We start from the raw sequence: 23658 nt of genomic DNA on the forward strand, positions 1-23658 counted from the left end.
GCCAGAGTAAGAAGGGTTGCCCTATTTAATTACTTGTCGGTTTTTGCTGCTTCCGTCCTTTTCCTGCAGGAATGTGGCATCCCGCACAGATTAAATTATAAAGAATATGAAGATGATTGGGTGCACGGTCCATCAGTCTGGTCTGGATCAAATGAGTCCAGATCAGCAGGGGTCGCCATACTTTTTAAAGGGAACGTTTTAATTGAGAGTTTTAACGAAATTTTACCAGGCAGAATTTTATTGGTCAACGCTTTTATTAATGGTATTAAATGGCAGTTTTTAAATTTTTATGGTTCTCCTGATAAGAATGAAAGAATAAAAATGTTGGAGATTTTACCCCTTTTTATTAACAATTCTAGTCCCAGTGGCGTTGCTAGGGTTGGTGTCACCCGGTGCGGTAGAAAATGGTGTCACCCCCATACCTCCCCCCTCCCCCCAGTAAGTTTTTAGCCTGTTGTGACAGACACCACTGTTGTAGCGCATTGTGAGAAATTCCAGTATAATAATCAGATATACCAGTTGCCACAGAATAGGAAAGTGTTAAAGAAGTTTTCACCATTGAAATATACAGCTCCCAGAATTACTTAAAGGGGTATTCCACTGGAAAACATTTACTTTTATATCAACTGGTGCCAGAAAGTTAAGCAGATTTTTTAATTACTTCTATTTAAAAGCTTAATACTTACAGTACTTATAAGCTGGTGTATGCTCCACAGGAAGTTGTGTAGTTCTTTCCAGTCTGACCACAGTGCTATTTGCTGACACCTCTGTCCATGTCAGGAACTGTCCAGAGCAGGATAGGTTTGCTATGGGGATTTGCTCCTACTATGGACAGTTCTTGACATGGACAGAGGTGTCAGCACAGAGCACTGTGGTCAGACAGAAAATAAATTAAAAAAGAAAATAACTTCCTGTGAATCGCTTATACAGCAGCTAATAAGTACTGGAAGGATTAAGATTTTTAAATAGAAGTAATTTACAAATCTGTTTAACTTTGTAGCACCAGCTGATTAAAACATTTTTTTTCCAGTAGATTACCCCTTTGAGCAGTGGTGAGGTTATGCTGGGAGTTGTAGTTTCACTGACCTAACTGTAGAACGGACAAGTGACTACAGGACACAGAGAGGAGAATGTACAATGATATCAGTGACTACCGGTGACGTCTTCTCTATAGTCTTTCCTTATCTAATTCAGATGGTACATACCGCCAGGACTTGTTCCAGCTAAAATTTCTCTCTGCAGAATGTGACGCCCAGACGTCTCCTCACTATGTCAGCGCATTCTCATCCTCTATATGAAAACAATTATTATTATAAACCTGCCAGACACTGTATCCTCTAAATATAATACTACTATACACTATACTCTTTGATTATAAACCTTCCATACACCATACCCACTGAATATAAAGCTACCACACACTGTACATTCTGAATATTATACCAACACATACTGTACACTCTGAATATAAATCTGCCACATACTGTACCCCTGAATATAATACTATCACATACTGTACCCCTGAATATAATACTATCACATACTGTACCCTCTGAATATAAATCTGCCACATACTGTACCCCTGAATATAATACTATCACATACTGTACCCTCTGAATATAAATCTGCCACATACTGTACCCCTGAATATAATACTATCACATACTGTACACTCTGAATATAAATCTGCCACATACTGTACCCCTGCATATAATACCGCCATACACTGTACCATCTGAATATAATACTACCACACACTGTACATTCTGAATATAATACCAACACATACTGTACCCTCTGAATATAAATCTGCCACATACTGTACCCCTGAATATAATACCGCCACACACTATACCCTCTGAATATAATACTACCACAAACTGCGCCCTCTGAATATAATACTACCACAAACTGCGCCCTCTGAAAATAAATCTGCCACATACTGTACCCTCTGTATATAAATCTGCCACATACTGTACCCTCTGAATATAAATCTGCCACATACTGTACCCCTGAATATAAATCTGCCACATACTGTACCCTCTGAATATAATACTACCACCCACTGCACCCTCTGAATATAATACTTAGAGATGAGCAAACTACAGTAAATTCAACTCGTCACAAACTTCTCTGCTCGGCAGTTGATGACTTTTCCTGCATAAATTAGTTCAGCTTTCAGGTGCTCCCGTGGGCTGGAAAAGGTGGATATTGTCCTAGGAGACTCTTTCCTAGGAATGTATCCACCTTTTTCAGCCCACCGGAGCACCTGAAGGCTGAACTAATTTACGCAGGATAAGTCATCAACTGCCGAGCCGAGAAGTTCGTGACGAATCGAATTTACTGTAAGTTCGCTCATCTCTAATAATACTACCACAAACTGCGCCCTCTGAATATAATACTACCACAAACTGCGCCCTCTGAATATAACGTTGCCATACAGTGCACCCTCTGAATATAATACTACCACCCACTGCGCCCTCTGAATATAACGTTGCCATACAGTGCACCGTCTGAATATAATACCACAACCAAAGTAACACCCCTCAACATCCGTTAGCTGATGCTATTACCACGGGAGGGGGGTATTGGTGGTGTTGCTAGTGGATGATGGGGGTGCTACTACTGGGGAGGTGTTGCTGGAGGATGATGAGGGTGCTACTGGCCATCCCCCCTGGCAGTATCACCCCCATCATCCATCGGCAGGATCATCCTCCTGGCAGGAGCACCTCCATCATCCACCATCAGGATATGTTGATGGAGGTGCTGCTGGGGGGGGGGGGGGGGGGTTGCTGGTGGATGATGAGGGTGCTACTGCCAGGGGGGGAGCATTAGGTAGGCAGCAGTGCCCCCACATTAGGTAGGTCGCAGTTTCCCCACATTAGGTAGCAATTTCCCCACATTAGGTAGCACAGATTCCCCACATTAGGTAGCAATTTCCCCACATTAGCTAGCACAGATTCCCCACATAAGGTAGTATAGACTCCCCACATTTGGTAGCACAGATTCCCCACATTAGGTAGCATAGACTCCCCACATTTGGTAGCACAGATTCCCCACATTAGGTAGCAATTTCCCCACATTAGCTAGCACAGATTCCCCACATAAGGTAGCATAGACTCCCCACATTTGGTAGCACAGATTCCCCACATTAGGTAGCATAGACTCCCCACATTTGGTAGCACAGATTCCCCACATTAGGTAGCATAGACTCCCCACATTTGGTAGTAGTTTCCCCACATTAGGCCGCAGGTCCCCTTGCAGGTTCCCCACAATGGGTCAGAGTTTCCCCACAATAGATCGCTGGTTATACCCCCTCCCCCCCCCCCCCCCCCCACACACACACACACACACAAAAAAAAAAACACATACAACACAGAGAGACAAACACACACACACACAGTCAGAGAGACACACACACACACAGAGTCACACAGTCACACACACACAGAGTCGCACAAACACACACACACAGAGTCGCACAAACACACACACACAGAGTCGCACAAACACACACACACAGAGTCACACACACACACTCAGAGAGTCACACAAACACACACAGTCACACAAACACACACAGTCACACACAAGCATAGATAGAGACAGAGAGACAGACATAAAAACTCACCCATCCAGCGCAGCGCTCCTTCTCACCGGGCGCCGTGCGAGTGACGTAACTCCTGCGTCCTCCCGTGCGGCCATGCGGTGTGACGTCAGGCCGGCGCAGACGTGGGAGCGGAGGACGGGCACAGTACTGGTGAAGGTGAGGGGGGGTGTGATGACGGTCGGGCGCACAGTGAAGGTGAAAGAGGGGGTTTGCTGACGGACGGGCGCACCGCACACACAGCGGGGGGGGGGGGGGTGCTGACGGATGCGAGGCCGGTCGGGCACAGATGAGGGGGGTGTCTGTGTAGCTGGGGAGGGGAGGGGTGCTGCGGAGCGTCTTGGTGTCACCCCATTGGGTTGGTGTCACCCGGTGCGGGCCGCACCCCCCGCACCCGGGTCGCAACGCCACTGTCTAGTCCTCTTGTTTTATCAGGTGATTTTAATTGTATTTTAAGGGGAGAACGCCGTTTTTCGAACGCAGTGAGTAGGAACTATGATAAGACGTCTTTTATGTTAAAAAACTTGATTTTAGATTTTAATCTCACTGATGTTTTTAAAAAATGTAATTTTAACGTACCAGAGGAAGACGGTGTTACCTGGAGCAATGCAAGCTGTAGCTCCAGGATAGATTTTATTTTTTGTTCTTATCAAGTACTGCCTTTTAACTGTGATCTTTTTACCAATGTTTTTTCTGACCATAAATTATTGTATTTTAAAGTTAAAAGTGATTTTAAAAAGAGAACTGGTAGGAATGCCTGGAAGTTAAACGTGTCCCTTTTAGAAGATCCGCAGGTTTTATCAGATTTTATCACCTTTTACAAGGAATGCAGACGAGTAAAAGACCCCAACACTCCCACCAGTATCTGGTGGGAAAAAATGAAACTAAAAATAAAAGAATTTTTTATCCGTGTTGGGGTTAGGAAAGCTAAAGAAAAACGTGAATTTTATAATATCCTAAATACTCGTCTGCAAACCCTGTACAAATTCAGAGCACATGGGATGGAGGTGGAGAAGGAGGTACATGATCTTAAAAAAGAAATAACTAAGTGCCTGGAGCAGAAAGGAAAAGAAATTATCTTTAGGTCTCGAATACAGCATCTTGAGGAAAACGAGACCTGCTCCAGGTATTTTTTTAAGAAAATACATGAAAATAGAAGGTTAATAGAAAACATTGAAGGAGTGAATGATGTACAGGGTATTTTAAAAAAGGTGCAAGAGTTTTATGCGGATCTTTTTAATGTAAAACACATTGATGAATGTTTTATGAATGACTCGTTAAAGGAGATCACCAATTTTTTAGATCCTGTCTCACAGTCTTTTTTATTGCAGAATATTTCAGAGCAGGAGATTTTAGAGACCGTCAAGAGTTTTAAAACAGGTAAAGTGCCTGGGCCGGATGGTATACCCATTGAATTTTATGTTACTTTTTATGGTATTTTAAAAGAAGATTTGTTCTCCCTTTTTACGGAAGTCTTTAAGTCTAAAATCCTCCCAGGCTCATGGAAGAAGGGTGATGTCTCCCTGCTATTCAAAAAGGGAGACCGGTCGGAACTCAAAAACTGGAGACCAATCACCCTTCTGAACTGCGACTATAAAATAATGGCGAAACTGTGTGCTAACCGCTTAAAGAACGTAATCCATAAAATAATTCATACAAACCAAGTCTGTGGGGTGCCTGGGAGGAGTTTATGGGAGAACCTAAACCTTTTAAAGGATGTAATTAGCGACACCAAATTAAGAAAAGGAAAGCTGGCGGTTTTATCCATAGATTTTGAAAAAGCTTTCGACAGGGTGTCACATTTTTATCTTTTTAAGGTTTTAGAGAAAATGGGTATACCTGATGGCTTTTTATTGTCTCTTAGAGCTTTTTATGATAACTGTACTAGTAAAATTTTAGTAAATGGTTTTAAGACACAGGGCGTGATTTTAAATTCCGGAGTGAAGCAGGGGTGTCCCTTGTCCCCACTACTCTTCATTTGCGCAATAGAGCCTCTTTTATGTACAATACGAAAGGATAAGCAGATCCATGGAGTCCCCCTGCCAGGAGGAGGGGGACTAGAGGCGAAGGTAGTGGGGTACATGGACAATGTTGCGGTGTTTTGCAGGGACACCCCATCGCTTCAGAAGACGCTAAAACAGATTCAATATTTTAATTGTGCCTCCGGTTTTAAAGTCAATTTTAACAAAAGTAACATTTTAAACATAGGCGGAATGCCTTTGTATGATGTGCCCGTCCCTGTGTCTGAGTCGGTGCAGATTTTAGGTGTCTCCTTTGACGAGTCTAATAATGGTTTTAATAGCTGGGACTTGGTGGCTCAAAAAATAAATAAGAAAATATGTATGTGGAACATGCGAGAACTTACAATGGAAGGGAAGGTTTTAATTACAAAAATGGTGCTTTTACCTATTTTATTGTATTTAAGTCTGGTTTTCCCACCCCCCGAAATGGTTCTAAAGAAAATAACAAAAGCTTGTTTTACTTTCTTTTGGAGTTCTAAGAGCGAAAAATTAAAGAGACAAATTGTGATAAAACCGAACTCCAGGGGCGGTAAGGATTTTCCAGATTTTAAAGCTTTCCTTTTAATAAAGGTTTTTAGCATGTGTTTTACTACTGTTTTTAAAGATAGCTACTGGTCTTATTTTGTTCGTTTTAATACTGGTTATTTTATGCGGAGGAACGGCTGGTTTTCTACAGTTTTAAGTTGCCCTTATTCTTTGAATTTACCCCCTCAATACATGATTTTAGGAAAAATTTTAAACTTATATAATTTTAAAGGTAAAAGTGTTCAGGATCTGTGCAATAGCAAAAAACTACTAAAGGAAATAAAAGAAACCAGTACCGTGACTCCCATCAAAAATTTTAACGAACAGAAGTGTATACAGATTTGGAAGATGTTGAGTATTAATTATCTTTTTAATTCACAGAAGGACCTGGCCTGGAGCTGCGCACACGAGTGTCTTCCATGCCGGGCATTCCAGCACCGAAGAGGATTATCCAACTCTGCAACCTGCCCGAGGGAGGGATGCCGACAAGAGGAGACCGTGCACCATCTAATATGGACTTGTTTTTACTCGCAGAAAATATGGACAAAGATACTCCCTCTGGTAAAAAGGATAACTGGACTAAAAGACTTAAATATTGCAGTGGTTTTTTATGGTTGCCTGGAATGCCCAACACGGACTCAAGAGACTATTGCATGGAAGATCATAAACTGTGTGAAGGCAGCTCTGTGGAAGGCCAGGAATATTTTATTGTTCAAGCATGAGGTTTTATCTGTGAAGGACATTTTATCTATCTGTTTTTATGAAATGTACCAGTACTATCTTTTAGACAAGAAGAGATTTCCGCTTTTATCTAGAAAATGGTTTTTAAAAGAATGGAATTCTATCTTGTAAAGCCACCAAGTGCCCATTTTATGTTTTAATATGTTGTAAATATGTTATTTATATGTAACTGTATTTATTGACATATTTGCACAACTTTGTTAACATTATTTAATTTTTAATAAAGTTGCCCCCGTAAGGGTAGTCAAGTTAAAAAAAAAAAAAAATCTGTTCTTATCAGTTTAATATCTGATACGTCCCCTATCTGGGGACCATATATTAAATGGATTTTTGAGAACGGGGGCCGATTTCGAAGCTTGCTTCCGTCGCCCTATGCATTGACCCGATATGGCAGTATCTTCGGGTACAGTGCACCACCCCCTTACAGGGTTAAAAAGAAAGATTCCTACTTTCATTGCTACCTGCTTGCTGGCTAGCCAGCTAGCCAGCCCTGTGGGCCTTGCTGCTGCAGCCAAAAAACAAAAGGTGGTGCTGCTGCTGCTTCTGCTTCTGCTTGTGTCTGGCCGCTGTTGGAGCGTCCAGGCACAGGACTTCTGCTGCTGCTGACTAAATGGCCTCCTTAATTGGATCATTTGAGTAGCCAGCACACCTGTGCAGGTAGGGCATGACATGATAGGCAGCTGCCTTGATAGCGGGTGGGTGCTGAATGTTCCTAATTGACAAAATAAGATTAATGCTTATGAAGAAATATAAAATCTCATCCCTTCCCCAATATCGCGCCACACCCCTACCCCTTAATTCCCTGGTTGAACTTGATGGACATATGTCTTTTTTCGACCGTACTAACTATGTAACTATGTAACATAACATGGGGGGGGGGGGGGGGGGTCTCCTGGCTGTTCACACAGGTGTGTCATTGCTGTACATTGACCATGCATTGCTTCTGTGGTATTGCAAAGGCAAAGACAAATGCTTCCAGCCATCCATTGCACTAATGGATTGGTCATCAGCTGGCTGTCTATGTCCCGCATCAATATAGACCAAAGTACAGAGGGTTAGGCTATGCTATTGTGCACCTACCTGATGCATCAGAAGGTGCGAGGCCCTTGCTAAATTCTGTGCACAGACTTTGAGATCTATACTTTAGACTGTATCTAAACCTGCTCCAACATGGACTGACATTCTGGCCTACTTTCAGCCGATGCGACTTGTCTGTCGCTGAACAGTCGCTTTTTATGTATTCAGCACCTATGTATAATGTTGTAAAAATGCTCTAGAAGCTAAAGTCGCAGAAATGTCACACATATTTGGCCTGCAACTTTCTGTGCGACAAATTCAGACAGGAAAAATCAGTATAAATCCTTAGAAAATTATCCCCCAGTGTCTCCATCTGCTGGCGGTATTGAATAAGCATTGCTGCACTGATGGGGTATGCATTAGACGAAAAAAAAGAAGAAAAAGAAGAATAATACGCCCAGAAAAGAGGCGAAAAGGAGAAAAACGTAAAAAAACGTGAAAAAAAAGTAAGAGGAAGAGAAGGGAAAAAAAGGTGGAAATGGGTTTAAAAGTGATTTCGGCGGAGAAATATATATATATATATATATATATATATATATATATATATACGCGCACACACACACATATATATAAACGTATTCTCCGTTGAGATATTGCAGCCGCTGCTGTGTCCAGGCCCAGGAGCCTTAGCACTGTGCTGTGATGTCACTCAATACCACTGACATCACTAGGTGTAAACAACATCTCTCCTTTGCTGTGTATGTGACTATGGAGCTGTTTGGTGATGTCGTCTATTATGGCCTTCATAGAAGCAACAGGAGATTGTTGCATCCATCTAGAACCCTCAGAACTACAGTGCTATGATGTCACTCACTTCCACAGGCCTTGCAGAGTGTAAACAACAACAACCCAGCTTTGTTGTGTATGTAACCATAGGGATTTGTGATGTCACCTAGAACCTTCACAGCAGCGACAGCTTTATGAGGAGCATCAGCACTGCTCTGCCTGAGCAGAACCATCACCGCCATAGGTTGTCAAATAACCCGGATTTAACCCACACAGGTAAGTCCAATGGGGTGCAGGCATGTCCTCTATGCTTACAGCTTCCCGTGGGTGTTGGTTTGATACCGTTTGGGGACAGCCAAGGAGGCATCTGCAGGCAACAAAGGTAGGTGTGTGCTTGTGTGTGTGTTTCCTATGCAGATCCTAAGCCCAGTGTCACATGCAAGTAGGAGGAGTAAGAAGGGTTCCTGGCAAATCCGGGTTATGGATTGCATTTAAAAAGGCCCCGTGGGAGTGCAATGGGCCCCTGTCTTGCTGCTTAGCAATAATGGTATGGGTTTAGGTTCTGCTGTGTGTACTGGTGGTTGACTGCCCCCCAGCCCAGAGTGTGCATGGAAAATTGTCTGGCAGCCTCCCTGACAGCAAGCAGTGATAGTGCCCATGAAGGGGACCTTGTTGGGCCCGCCCCTTTCACGGTTATCGCTTCTCGGCCTTTTGGCTAAGATCAAGTGTAGTATCTGTTCTTATCAGTTTAATATCTGATACGTCCCCTATCTGGGGACCATATATTAAATGGATTTTTGAGAACGGGGGCCGATTTCGAAGCTTGCTTCCGTCGCCCTATGCATTGACCCGATATGGCAGTATCTTCGGGTACAGTGCACCACCCCCTTACAGGGTTAAAAAGAAAGATTCCTACTTTCATTGCTACCTGCTTGCTGGCTAGCCAGCTAGCCAGCCCTGTGGGCCTTGCTGCTGCAGCCAAAAAACAAAAGGTGGTGCTGCTGCTGCTGCTTCTGCTGCTTCTGCTTGTGTCTGGCCGCTGTTGGAGCGTCCAGGCACAGGACTTCTGCTGCTGCTGACTAAATTGCCTCCTTAATTGGATCATTTGAGTAGCCAGCACACCTGTGCAGGTAGGGCATGACATGATAGGCAGCTGCCTTGATAGCGGGTGGGTGCTGAATGTTCCTAATTGACAAAATAAGATTAATGCTTATGAAGAAATATAAAATCTCATCCCTTCCCCAATATCGCGCCACACCCCTACCCCTTAATTCCCTGGTTGAACTTGATGGACATATGTCTTTTTTCGACCGTACTAACTATGTAACTATGTAACATAACATGGGGGGGGGGGGTCTCCTGGCTGTTCACACAGGTGTGTCATTGCTGTACATTGACCATGCATTGCTTCTGTGGTATTGCAAAGGCAAAGACAAATGCTTCCAGCCATCCATTGCACTAATGGATTGGTCATCAGCTGGCTGTCTATGTCCCGCATCAATATAGACCAAAGTACAGAGGGTTAGGCTATGCTATTGTGCACCTACCTGATGCATCAGAAGGTGCGAGGCCCTTGCTAAATTCTGTGCACAGACTTTGAGATCTATACTTTAGACTGTATCTAAACCTGCTCCAACATGGACTGACATTCTGGCCTACTTTCAGCCGATGCGACTTGTCTGTCGCTGAACAGTCGCTTTTTATGTATTCAGCACCTATGTATAATGTTGTAAAAATGCTCTAGAAGCTAAAGTCGCAGAAATGTCACACATATTTGGCCTGCAACTTTCTGTGCGACAAATTCAGACAGGAAAAATCAGTATAAATCCTTAGAAAATTATCCCCCAGTGTCTCCATCTGCTGGCGGTATTGAATAAGCATTGCTGCACTGATGGGGTATGCATTAGACGAAAAAAAAGAAGAAAAAGAAGAATAATACGCCCAGAAAAGAGGCGAAAAGGAGAAAAACGTAAAAAAACGTGAAAAAAAAGTAAGAGGAAGAGAAGGGAAAAAAAGGTGGAAATGGGTTTAAAAGTGATTTCGGCGGAGAAATATATATATATATATATATATATATATATATATATATATATACGCGCACACACACACATATATATAAACGTATTCTCCGTTGAGATATTGCAGCCGCTGCTGTGTCCAGGCCCAGGAGCCTTAGCACTGTGCTGTGATGTCACTCAATACCACTGACATCACTAGGTGTAAACAACATCTCTCCTTTGCTGTGTATGTGACTATGGAGCTGTTTGGTGATGTCGTCTATTATGGCCTTCATAGAAGCAACAGGAGATTGTTGCATCCATCTAGAACCCTCAGAACTACAGTGCTATGATGTCACTCACTTCCACAGGCCTTGCAGAGTGTAAACAACAACAACCCAGCTTTGTTGTGTATGTAACCATAGGGATTTGTGATGTCACCTAGAACCTTCACAGCAGCGACAGCTTTATGAGGAGCATCAGCACTGCTCTGCCTGAGCAGAACCATCACCGCCATAGGTTGTCAAATAACCCGGATTTAACCCACACAGGTAAGTCCAATGGGGTGCAGGCATGTCCTCTATGCTTACAGCTTCCCGTGGGTGTTGGTTTGATACCGTTTGGGGACAGCCAAGGAGGCATCTGCAGGCAACAAAGGTAGGTGTGTGCTTGTGTGTGTGTTTCCTATGCAGATCCTAAGCCCAGTGTCACATGCAAGTAGGAGGAGTAAGAAGGGTTCCTGGCAAATCCGGGTTATGGATTGCATTTAAAAAGGCCCCGTGGGAGTGCAATGGGCCCCTGTCTTGCTGCTTAGCAATAATGGTATGGGTTTAGGTTCTGCTGTGTGTACTGGTGGTTGACTGCCCCCCAGCCCAGAGTGTGCATGGAAAATTGTCTGGCAGCCTCCCTGACAGCAAGCAGTGATAGTGCCCATGAAGGGGACCTTGTTGGGCCCGCCCCTTTCACGGTTATCGCTTCTCGGCCTTTTGGCTAAGATCAAGTGTAGTATCTGTTCTTATCAGTTTAATATCTGATACGTCCCCTATCTGGGGACCATATATTAAATGGATTTTTGAGAACGGGGGCCGATTTCGAAGCTTGCTTCCGTCGCCCTATGCATTGACCCGATATGGCAGTATCTTCGGGTACAGTGCACCACCCCCTTACAGGGTTAAAAAGAAAGATTCCTACTTTCATTGCTACCTGCTTGCTGGCTAGCCAGCTAGCCAGCCCTGTGGGCCTTGCTGCTGCAGCCAAAAAACAAAAGGTGGTGCTGCTGCTGCTTCTGCTGCTTCTGCTTGTGTCTGGCCGCTGTTGGAGCGTCCAGGCACAGGACTTCTGCTGCTGCTGACTAAATGGCCTCCTTAATTGGATCATTTGAGTAGCCAGCACACCTGTGCAGGTAGGGCATGACATGATAGGCAGCTGCCTTGATAGCGGGTGGGTGCTGAATGTTCCTAATTGACAAAATAAGATTAATGCTTATGAAGAAATATAAAATCTCATCCCTTCCCCAATATCGCGCCACACCCCTACCCCTTAATTCCCTGGTTGAACTTGATGGACATATGTCTTTTTTCGACCGTACTAACTATGTAACTATGTAACATAACATGGGGGGGGGGGGGGTCTCCTGGCTGTTCACACAGGTGTGTCATTGCTGTACATTGACCATGCATTGCTTCTGTGGTATTGCAAAGGCAAAGACAAATGCTTCCAGCCATCCATTGCACTAATGGATTGGTCATCAGCTGGCTGTCTATGTCCCGCATCAATATAGACCAAAGTACAGAGGGTTAGGCTATGCTATTGTGCACCTACCTGATGCATCAGAAGGTGCGAGGCCCTTGCTAAATTCTGTGCACAGACTTTGAGATCTATACTTTAGACTGTATCTAAACCTGCTCCAACATGGACTGACATTCTGGCCTACTTTCAGCCGATGCGACTTGTCTGTCGCTGAACAGTCGCTTTTTATGTATTCAGCACCTATGTATAATGTTGTAAAAATGCTCTAGAAGCTAAAGTCGCAGAAATGTCACACATATTTGGCCTGCAACTTTCTGTGCGACAAATTCAGACAGGAAAAATCAGTATAAATCCTTAGAAAATTATCCCCCAGTGTCTCCATCTGCTGGCGGTATTGAATAAGCATTGCTGCACTGATGGGGTATGCATTAGACGAAAAAAAAGAAGAAAAAGAAGAATAATACGCCCAGAAAAGAGGCGAAAAGGAGAAAAACGTAAAAAAACGTGAAAAAAAAGTAAGAGGAAGAGAAGGGAAAAAAAGGAGGAAATGGGTTTAGAAGTGATTTCGGCGGAGAAATATATATATATATATATATATATATATATATATATATATATATATATACGCGCACACACACACATATATATAAACGTATTCTCCGTTGAGATATTGCAGCCGCTGCTGTGTCCAGGCCCAGGAGCCTTAGCACTGTGCTGTGATGTCACTCAATACCACTGACATCACTAGGTGTAAACAACATCTCTCCTTTGCTGTGTATGTGACTATGGAGCTGTTTGGTGATGTCGTCTATTATGGCCTTCATAGAAGCAACAGGAGATTGTTGCATCCATCTAGAACCCTCAGAACTACAGTGCTATGATGTCACTCACTTCCACAGGCCTTGCAGAGTGTAAACAACAACAACCCAGCTTTGTTGTGTATGTAACCATAGGGATTTGTGATGTCACCTAGAACCTTCACAGCAGCGACAGCTTTATGAGGAGCATCAGCACTGCTCTGCCTGAGCAGAACCATCACCGCCATAGGTTGTCAAATAACCCGGATTTAACCCACACAGGTAAGTCCAATGGGGTGCAGGCATGTCCTCTATGCTTACAGCTTCCCGTGGGTGTTGGTTTGATACCGTTTGGGGACAGCCAAGGAGGCATCTGCAGGCAACAAAGGTAGGTGTGTGCTTGTGTGTGTGTTTCCTATGCAGATCCTAAGCCCAGTGTCACATGCAAGTAGGAGGAGTAAGAAGGGTTCCTGGCAAATCCGGGTTATGGATTGCATTTAAAAAGGCCCCGTGGGAGTGCAATGGGCCCCTGTCTTGCTGCTTAGCAATAATGGTATGGGTTTAGGTTCTGCTGTGTGTACTGGTGGTTGACTGCCCCCCAGCCCAGAGTGTGCATGGAAAATTGTCTGGCAGCCTCCCTGACAGCAAGCAGTGATAGTGCCCATGAAGGGGACCTTGTTGGGCCCGCCCCTTTCACGGTTATCGCTTCTCGGCCTTTTGGCTAAGATCAAGTGTAGTATCTGTTCTTATCAGTTTAATATCTGATACGTCCCCTATCTGGGGACCATATATTAAATGGATTTTTGAGAACGGGGGCCGATTTCGAAGCTTGCTTCCGTCGCCCTATGCATTGACCCGATATGGCAGTATCTTCGGGTACAGTGCACCACCCCCTTACAGGGTTAAAAAGAAAGATTCCTACTTTCATTGCTACCTGCTTGCTGGCTAGCCAGCTAGCCAGCCCTGTGGGCCTTGCTGCTGCAGCCAAAAAACAAAAGGTGGTGCTGCTGCTGCTGCTTCTGCTGCTTCTGCTTGTGTCTGGCCGCTGTTGGAGCGTCCAGGCACAGGACTTCTGCTGCTGCTGACTAAATGGCCTCCTTAATTGGATCATTTGAGTAGCCAGCACACCTGTGCAGGTAGGGCATGACATGATAGGCAGCTGCCTTGATAGCGGGTGGGTGCTGAATGTTCCTAATTGACAAAATAAGATTAATGCTTATGAAGAAATATAAAATCTCATCCCTTCCCCAATATCGCGCCACACCCCTACCCCTTAATTCCCTGGTTGAACTTGATGGACATATGTCTTTTTTCGACCGTACTAACTATGTAACTATGTAACATAACATGGGGGGGGGGGGGGGGTCTCCTGGCTGTTCACACAGGTGTGTCATTGCTGTACATTGACCATGCATTGCTTCTGTGGTATTGCAAAGGCAAAGACAAATGCTTCCAGCCATCCATTGCACTAATGGATTGGTCATCAGCTGGCTGTCTATGTCCCGCATCAATATAGACCAAAGTACAGAGGGTTAGGCTATGCTATTGTGCACCTACCTGATGCATCAGAAGGTGCGAGGCCCTTGCTAAATTCTGTGCACAGACTTTGAGATCTATACTTTAGACTGTATCTAAACCTGCTCCAACATGGACTGACATTCTGGCCTACTTTCAGCCGATGCGACTTGTCTGTCGCTGAACAGTCGCTTTTTATGTATTCAGCACCTATGTATAATGTTGTAAAAATGCTCTAGAAGCTAAAGTCGCAGAAATGTCACACATATTTGGCCTGCAACTTTCTGTGCGACAAATTCAGACAGGAAAAATCAGTATAAATCCTTAGAAAATTATCCCCCAGTGTCTCCATCTGCTGGCGGTATTGAATAAGCATTGCTGCACTGATGGGGTATGCATTAGACGAAAAAAAAGAAGAAAAAGAAGAATAATACGCCCAGAAAAGAGGCGAAAAGGAGAAAAACGTAAAAAAACGTGAAAAAAAAGTAAGAGGAAGAGAAGGGAAAAAAAGGTGGAAATGGGTTTAAAAGTGATTTCGGCGGAGAAATATATATATATATATATATATATATATATATATATATATATACACGCGCACACACACACATATATATAAACGTATTCTCCGTTGAGATATTGCAGCCGCTGCTGTGTCCAGGCCCAGGAGCCTTAGCACTGTGCTGTGATGTCACTCAATACCACTGACATCACTAGGTGTAAACAACATCTCTCCTTTGCTGTGTATGTGACTATGGAGCTGTTTGGTGATGTCGTCTATTATGGCCTTCATAGAAGCAACAGGAGATTGTTGCATCCATCTAGAACCCTCAGAACTACAGTGCTATGATGTCACTCACTTCCACAGGCCTTGCAGAGTGTAAACAACAACAACCCAGCTTTGTTGTGTATGTAACCATAGGGATTTGTGATGTCACCTAGAACCTTCACAGCAGCGACAGCTTTATGAGGAGCATCAGCACTGCTCTGCCTGAGCAGAACCATCACCGCCATAGGTTGTCAAATAACCCGGATTTAACCCACACAGGTAAGTCCAATGGGGTGCAGGCATGTCCTCTATGCTTACAGCTTCCCGTGGGTGTTGGTTTGATACCGTTTGGGGACAGCCAAGGAGGCATCTGCAGGCAACAAAGGTAGGTGTGTGCTTGTGTGTGTGTTTCCTATGCAGATCCTAAGCCCAGTGTCACATGCAAGTAGGAGGAGTAAGAAGGGTTCCTGGCAAATCCGGGTTATGGATTGCATTTAAAAAGGCCCCGTGGGAGTGCAATGGGCCCCTGTCTTGCTGCTTAGCAATAATGGTATGGGTTTAGGTTCTGCTGTGTGTACTGGTGGTTGACTGCCCCCCAGCCCAGAGTGTGCATGGAAAATTGTCTGGCAGCCTCCCTGACAGCAAGCAGTGATAGTGCCCATGAAGGGGACCTTGTTGGGCCCGCCCCTTTCACGGTTATCGCTTCTCGGCCTTTTGGCTAAGATCAAGTGTAGTATCTGTTCTTATCAGTTTAATATCTGATACGTCCCCTATCTGGGGACCATATATTAAATGGATTTTTGAGAACGGGGGCCGATTTCGAAGCTTGCTTCCGTCGCCCTATGCATTGACCCGATATGGCAGTATCTTCGGGTACAGTGCACCACCCCCTTACAGGGTTAAAAAGAAAGATTCCTACTTTCATTGCTACCTGCTTGCTGGCTAGCCAGCTAGCCAGCCCTGTGGGCCTTGCTGCTGCAGCCAAAAAACAAAAGGTGGTGCTGCTGCTGCTGCTTCTGCTGCTTCTGCTTGTGTCTGGCCGCTGTTGGAGCGTCCAGGCACAGGACTTCTGCTGCTGCTGACTAAATGGCCTCCTTAATTGGATCATTTGAGTAGCCAGCACACCTGTGCAGGTAGGGCATGACATGATAGGCAGCTGCCTTGATAGCGGGTGGGTGCTGAATGTTCCTAATTGACAAAATAAGATTAATGCTTATGAAGAAATATAAAATCTCATCCCTTCCCCAATATCGCGCCACACCCCTACCCCTTAATTCCCTGGTTGAACTTGATGGACATATGTCTTTTTTCGACCGTACTAACTATGTAACTATGTAACATAACATGGGGGGGGGGGGGGGGTCTCCTGGCTGTTCACACAGGTGTGTCATTGCTGTACATTGACCATGCATTGCTTCTGTGGTATTGCAAAGGCAAAGACAAATGCTTCCAGCCATCCATTGCACTAATGGATTGGTCATCAGCTGGCTGTCTATGTCCCGCATCAATATAGACCAAAGTACAGAGGGTTAGGCTATGCTATTGTGCACCTACCTGATGCATCAGAAGGTGCGAGGCCCTTGCTAAATTCTGTGCACAGACTTTGAGATCTATACTTTAGACTGTATCTAAACCTGCTCCAACATGGACTGACATTCTGGCCTACTTTCAGCCGATGCGACTTGTCTGTCGCTGAACAGTCGCTTTTTATGTATTCAGCACCTATGTATAATGTTGTAAAAATGCTCTAGAAGCTAAAGTCGCAGAAATGTCACACATATTTGGCCTGCAACTTTCTGTGCGACAAATTCAGACAGGAAAAATCAGTATAAATCCTTAGAAAATTATCCCCCAGTGTCTCCATCTGCTGGCGGTATTGAATAAGCATTGCTGCACTGATGGGGTATGCATTAGACGAAAAAAAAGAAGAAAAAGAAGAATAATACGCCCAGAAAAGAGGCGAAAAGGAGAAAAACGTAAAAAAACGTGAAAAAAAAGTAAGAGGAAGAGAAGGGAAAAAAAGGTGGAAATGGGTTTAAAAGTGATTTCGGCGGAGAAATATATATATATATATATATATATATATATATATATATATATATATATACTCGCACACACACACATATATATAAACGTATTCTCCGTTGAGATATTGCAGCCGCTGCTGTGTCCAGGCCCAGGAGCCTTAGCACTGTGCTGTGATGTCACTCAATACCACTGACATCACTAGGTGTAAACAACATCTCTCCTTTGCTGTGTATGTGACTATGGAGCTGTTTGGTGATGTCGTCTATTATGGCCTTCATAGAAGCAACAGGAGATTGTTGCATCCATCTAGAACCCTCAGAACTACAGTGCTATGATGTCACTCACTTCCACAGGCCTTGCAGAGTGTAAACAACAACAACCCAGCTTTGTTGTGTATGTAACCATAGGGATTTGTGATGTCACCTAGAACCTTCACAGCAGCGACAGCTTTATGAGGAGCATCAGCACTGCTCTGCCTGAGCAGAACCATCACCGCCATAGGTTGTCAAATAACCCGGATTTAACCCACACAGGTAAGTCCAATGGGGTGCAGGCATGTCCTCTATGCTTACAGCTTCCCGTGGGTGTTGGTTTGATACCGTTTGGGGACAGCCAAGGAGGCATCTGCAGGCAACAAAGGTAGGTGTGTGCTTGTGTGTGTGTTTCCTATGCAGATCCTAAGCCCAGTGTCACATGCAAGTAGGAGGAGTAAGAAGGGTTCCTGGCAAATCCGGGTTATGGATTGCATTTAAAAAGGCCCCGTGGGAGTGCAATGGGCCCCTGTCTTGCTGCTTAGCAATAATGGTATGGGTTTAGGTTCTGCTGTGTGTACTGGTGGTTGACTGCCCCCCAGCCCAGAGTGTGCATGGAAAATTGTCTGGCAGCCTCCCTGACAGCAAGCAGTGATAGTGCCCATGAAGGGGACCTTGTTGGGCCCGCCCCTTTCACGGTTATCGCTTCTCGGCCTTTTGGCTAAGATCAAGTGTAGTATCTGTTCTTATCAGTTTAATATCTGATACGTCCCCTATCTGGGGACCATATATTAAATGGATTTTTGAGAACGGGGGCCGATTTCGAAGCTTGCTTCCGTCGCCCTATGCATTGACCCGATATGGCAGTATCTTCGGGTACAGTGCACCACCCCCTTACAGGGTTAAAAAGAAAGATTCCTACTTTCATTGCTACCTGCTTGCTGGCTAGCCAGCTAGCCAGCCCTGTGGGCCTTGCTGCTGCAGCCAAAAAACAAAAGGTGGTGCTGCTGCTGCTGCTTCTGCTGCTTCTGCTTGTGTCTGGCCGCTGTTGGAGCGTCCAGGCACAGGACTTCTGCTGCTGCTGACTAAATGGCCTCCTTAATTGGATCATTTGAGTAGCCAGCACACCTGTGCAGGTAGGGCATGACATGATAGGCAGCTGCCTTGATAGCGGGTGGGTGCTGAATGTTCCTAATTGACAAAATAAGATTAATGCTTATGAAGAAATATAAAATCTCATCCCTTCCCCAATATCGCGCCACACCCCTACCCCTTAATTCCCTGGTTGAACTTGATGGACATATGTCTTTTTTCGACCGTACTAACTATGTAACTATGTAACATAACATGGGGGGGGGGGGGGGGGTCTCCTGGCTGTTCACACAGGTGTGTCATTGCTGTACATTGACCATGCATTGCTTCTGTGGTATTGCAAAGGCAAAGACAAATGCTTCCAGCCATCCATTGCACTAATGGATTGGTCATCAGCTGGCTGTCTATGTCCCGCATCAATATAGACCAAAGTACAGAGGGTTAGGCTATGCTATTGTGCACCTACCTGATGCATCAGAAGGTGCGAGGCCCTTGCTAAATTCTGTGCACAGACTTTGAGATCTATACTTTAGACTGTATCTAAACCTGCTCCAACATGGACTGACATTCTGGCCTACTTTCAGCCGATGCGACTTGTCTGTCGCTGAACAGTCGCTTTTTATGTATTCAGCACCTATGTATAATGTTGTAAAAATGCTCTAGAAGCTAAAGTCGCAGAAATGTCACACATATTTGGCCTGCAACTTTCTGTGCGACAAATTCAGACAGGAAAAATCAGTATAAATCCTTAGAAAATTATCCCCCAGTGTCTCCATCTGCTGGCGGTATTGAATAAGCATTGCTGCACTGATGGGGTATGCATTAGACGAAAAAAAAGAAGAAAAAGAAGAATAATACGCCCAGAAAAGAGGCGAAAAGGAGAAAAACGTAAAAAAAACGTGAAAAAAAAGTAAGAGGAAGAGAAGGGAAAAAAAGGTGGAAATGGGTTTAAAAGTGATTTCGGCGGAGAAATATATATATATATATATATATATATATATATATATATATATATATACGCGCACACACACACATATATATAAACGTATTCTCCGTTGAGATATTGCAGCCGCTGCTGTGTCCAGGCCCAGGAGCCTTAGCACTGTGCTGTGATGTCACTCAATACCACTGACATCACTAGGTGTAAACAACATCTCTCCTTTGCTGTGTATGTGACTATGGAGCTGTTTGGTGATGTCGTCTATTATGGCCTTCATAGAAGCAACAGGAGATTGTTGCATCCATCTAGAACCCTCAGAACTACAGTGCTATGATGTCACTCACTTCCACAGGCCTTGCAGAGTGTAAACAACAACAACCCAGCTTTGTTGTGTATGTAACCATAGGGATTTGTGATGTCACCTAGAACCTTCACAGCAGCGACAGCTTTATGAGGAGCATCAGCACTGCTCTGCCTGAGCAGAACCATCACCGCCATAGGTTGTCAAATAACCCGGATTTAACCCACACAGGTAAGTCCAATGGGGTGCAGGCATGTCCTCTATGCTTACAGCTTCCCGTGGGTGTTGGTTTGATACCGTTTGGGGACAGCCAAGGAGGCATCTGCAGGCAACAAAGGTAGGTGTGTGCTTGTGTGTGTGTTTCCTATGCAGATCCTAAGCCCAGTGTCACATGCAAGTAGGAGGAGTAAGAAGGGTTCCTGGCAAATCCGGGTTATGGATTGCATTTAAAAAGGCCCCGTGGGAGTGCAATGGGCCCCTGTCTTGCTGCTTAGCAATAATGGTATGGGTTTAGGTTCTGCTGTGTGTACTGGTGGTTGACTGCCCCCCAGCCCAGAGTGTGCATGGAAAATTGTCTGGCAGCCTCCCTGACAGCAAGCAGTGATAGTGCCCATGAAGGGGACCTTGTTGGGCCCGCCCCTTTCACGGTTATCGCTTCTCGGCCTTTTGGCTAAGATCAAGTGTAGTATCTGTTCTTATCAGTTTAATATCTGATACGTCCCCTATCTGGGGACCATATATTAAATGGATTTTTGAGAACGGGGGCCGATTTCGAAGCTTGCTTCCGTCGCCCTATGCATTGACCCGATATGGCAGTATCTTCGGGTACAGTGCACCACCCCCTTACAGGGTTAAAAAGAAAGATTCCTACTTTCATTGCTACCTGCTTGCTGGCTAGCCAGCTAGCCAGCCCTGTGGGCCTTGCTGCTGCTGCAGCCAAAAAACAAAAGGTGGTGCTGCTGCTGCTTCTGCTGCTTCTGCTTGTGTCTGGCCCCTGTTGGAGCGTCCAGGCACAGGACTTCTGCTGCTGCTGACTAAATGGCCTCCTTAATTGGATCATTTGAGTAGCCAGCACACCTGTGCAGGTAGGGCATGACATGATAGGCAGCTGCCTTGATAGCGGGTGGGTGCTGAATGTTCCTAATTGACAAAATAAGATTAATGCTTATGAAGAAATATAAAATCTCATCCCTTCCCCAATATCGCGCCACACCCCTACCCCTTAATTCCCTGGTTGAACTTGATGGACATATGTCTTTTTTCGACCGTACTAACTATGTAACTATGTAACATAACATGGGGGGGGGGGGTCTCCTGGCTGTTCCACACAGGTGTGTCATTGCTGTACATTGACCATGCATTGCTTCTGTGGTATTGCAAAGGCAAAGACAAATGCTTCCAGCCATCCATTGCACTAATGGATTGGTCATCAGCTGGCTGTCTATGTCCCGCATCAATATAGACCAAAGTACAGAGGGTTAGGCTATGCTATTGTGCACCTACCTGATGCATCAGAAGGTGCGAGGCCCTTGCTAAATTCTGTGCACAGACTTTGAGATCTATGCTTTAGACTGTATCTAAACCTGCTCCAACATGGACTGACATTCTGGCCTACTTTCAGCCGATGCGACTTGTCTGTCGCTGAACAGTCGCTTTTTATGTATTCAGCACCTATGTATAATGTTGTAAAAATGCTCTAGAAGCTAAAGTCGCAGAAATGTCACACATATTTGGCCTGCAACTTTCTGTGCGACAAATTCAGACAGGAAAAATCAGTATAAATCCTTAGAAAATTATCCCCCAGTGTCTCCATCTGCTGGCGGTATTGAATAAGCATTGCTGCACTGATGGGGTATGCATTAGACGAAAAAAAAGAAGAAAAAGAAGAATAATACGCCCAGAAAAGAGGCGAAAAGGAGAAAAACGTAAAAAAACGTGAAAAAAAAGTAAGAGGAAGAGAAGGGAAAAAAAGGTGGAAATGGGTTTAAAAGTGATTTCGGCGGAGAAATATATATATATATATATATATATATATATATATATATATATGCGCACACACACACATAGATATAAACGTATTCTCCGTTGAGATATTGCAGCCGCTGCTGTGTCCAGGCCCAGGAGCCTTAGCACTGTGCTGTGATGTCACTCAATACCACTGACATCACTAGGTGTAAACAACATCTCTCCTTTGCTGTGTATGTGACTATGGAGCTGTTTGGTGATGTCGTCTATTACGGCCTTCATAGAAGCAACAGGAGATTGTTGCATCCATCTTGAACCCTCAGAACTACAGTGCTATGATGTCACTCACTTCCACAGGCCTTGCAGAGTGTAAACAACAACAACCCAGCTTTGTTGTGTATGTAACCATAGGGATTTGTGATGTCACCTAGAACCTTCACAGCAGCGACAGCTTTATGAGGAGCATCAGCACTGCTCTGCCTGAGCAGAACCATCACCGCCATAGGTTGTCAAATAACCCGGATTTAACCCACACAGGTAAGTCCAATGGGGTGCAGGCATGTCCTCTATGCTTACAGCTTCCCGTGGGTGTTGGTTTGATACCGTTTGGGGACAGCCAAGGAGGCATCTGCAGGCAACAAAGGTAGGTGTGTGCTTGTGTGTGTGTTTCCTATGCAGATCCTAAGCCCAGTGTCACATGCAAGTAGGAGGAGTAAGAAGGGTTCCTGGCAAATCCGGGTTATGGATTGCATTTAAAAAGGCCCCGTGGGAGTGCAATGGGCCCCTGTCTTGCTGCTTAGCAATAATGGTATGGGTTTAGGTTCTGCTGTGTGTACTGGTGGTTGACTGCCCCCCAGCCCAGAGTGTGCATGGAAAATTGTCTGGCAGCCTCCCTGACAGCAAGCAGTGATAGTGCCCATGAAGGGGACCTTGTTGGGCCCGCCCCTTTCACGGTTATCGCTTCTCGGCCTTTTGGCTAAGATCAAGTGTAGTATCTGTTCTTATCAGTTTAATATCTGATACGTCCCCTATCTGGGGACCATATATTAAATGGATTTTTGAGAACGGGGGCCGATTTCGAAGCTTGCTTCCGTCGCCCTATGCATTGACCCGATATGGCAGTATCTTCGGGTACAGTGCACCACCCCCTTACAGGGTTAAAAAGAAAGATTCCTACTTTCATTGCTACCTGCTTGCTGGCTAGCCAGCTAGCCAGCCCTGTGGGCCTTGCTGCTGCTGCAGCCAAAAAACAAAAGGTGGTGCTGCTGCTGCTTCTGCTGCTTCTGCTTCTGCTTGTGTCTGGCCCCTGTTGGAGCGTCCAGGCACAGGACTTCTGCTGCTGCTGACTAAATGGCCTCCTTAATTGGATCATTTGAGTAGCCAGCACACCTGTGCAGGTAGGGCATGACATGATAGGCAGCTGCCTTGATAGCGGGTGGGTGCTGAATGTTCCTAATTGACAAAATAAGATTAATGCTTATGAAGAAATATAAAATCTCATCCCTTCCCCAATATCGCGCCACACCCCTACCCCTTAATTCCCTGGTTGAACTTGATGGA

The 23658-nt window shown here is 44.8% G+C and overlaps 7 non-coding genes and 1 pseudogene across 7 annotated transcripts; all 8 read left to right on the forward strand.

The window, feature by feature from the left end:
- Window positions 1–7104: 7104 nt before the first annotated feature.
- Window positions 7105–7313, forward strand: LOC130313676 (U2 spliceosomal RNA; annotated as a pseudogene).
- A 2079-nt stretch (window positions 7314–9392) lies between these two features.
- On the forward strand, window positions 9393–9583 carry LOC130313728 (U2 spliceosomal RNA). The gene has a single exon (XR_008861602.1). It is a non-coding gene; the product is annotated as a U2 spliceosomal RNA (small nuclear RNA).
- A 2081-nt stretch (window positions 9584–11664) lies between these two features.
- LOC130313729 (U2 spliceosomal RNA) lies at window positions 11665–11855 on the forward strand. The gene has a single exon (XR_008861603.1). It is a non-coding gene; the product is annotated as a U2 spliceosomal RNA (small nuclear RNA).
- A 2086-nt stretch (window positions 11856–13941) lies between these two features.
- LOC130313730 (U2 spliceosomal RNA) lies at window positions 13942–14132 on the forward strand. Its single transcript, XR_008861604.1, has one exon. It is a non-coding gene; the product is annotated as a U2 spliceosomal RNA (small nuclear RNA).
- A 2087-nt stretch (window positions 14133–16219) lies between these two features.
- Window positions 16220–16410, forward strand: LOC130313732 (U2 spliceosomal RNA). The gene has a single exon (XR_008861606.1). It is a non-coding gene; the product is annotated as a U2 spliceosomal RNA (small nuclear RNA).
- A 2091-nt stretch (window positions 16411–18501) lies between these two features.
- On the forward strand, window positions 18502–18692 carry LOC130313733 (U2 spliceosomal RNA). Its single transcript, XR_008861607.1, has one exon. It is a non-coding gene; the product is annotated as a U2 spliceosomal RNA (small nuclear RNA).
- A 2091-nt stretch (window positions 18693–20783) lies between these two features.
- LOC130313734 (U2 spliceosomal RNA) lies at window positions 20784–20974 on the forward strand. The gene has a single exon (XR_008861608.1). It is a non-coding gene; the product is annotated as a U2 spliceosomal RNA (small nuclear RNA).
- A 2080-nt stretch (window positions 20975–23054) lies between these two features.
- On the forward strand, window positions 23055–23245 carry LOC130313735 (U2 spliceosomal RNA). The gene has a single exon (XR_008861609.1). It is a non-coding gene; the product is annotated as a U2 spliceosomal RNA (small nuclear RNA).
- Window positions 23246–23658: the final 413 nt, after the last annotated feature.

The sequence above is a fragment of the Hyla sarda genome, unplaced genomic scaffold, assembly GCF_029499605.1.
Source record: "Hyla sarda isolate aHylSar1 unplaced genomic scaffold, aHylSar1.hap1 scaffold_178, whole genome shotgun sequence".
Classification (NCBI taxonomy): Eukaryota; Metazoa; Chordata; class Amphibia; order Anura; family Hylidae; genus Hyla; species Hyla sarda.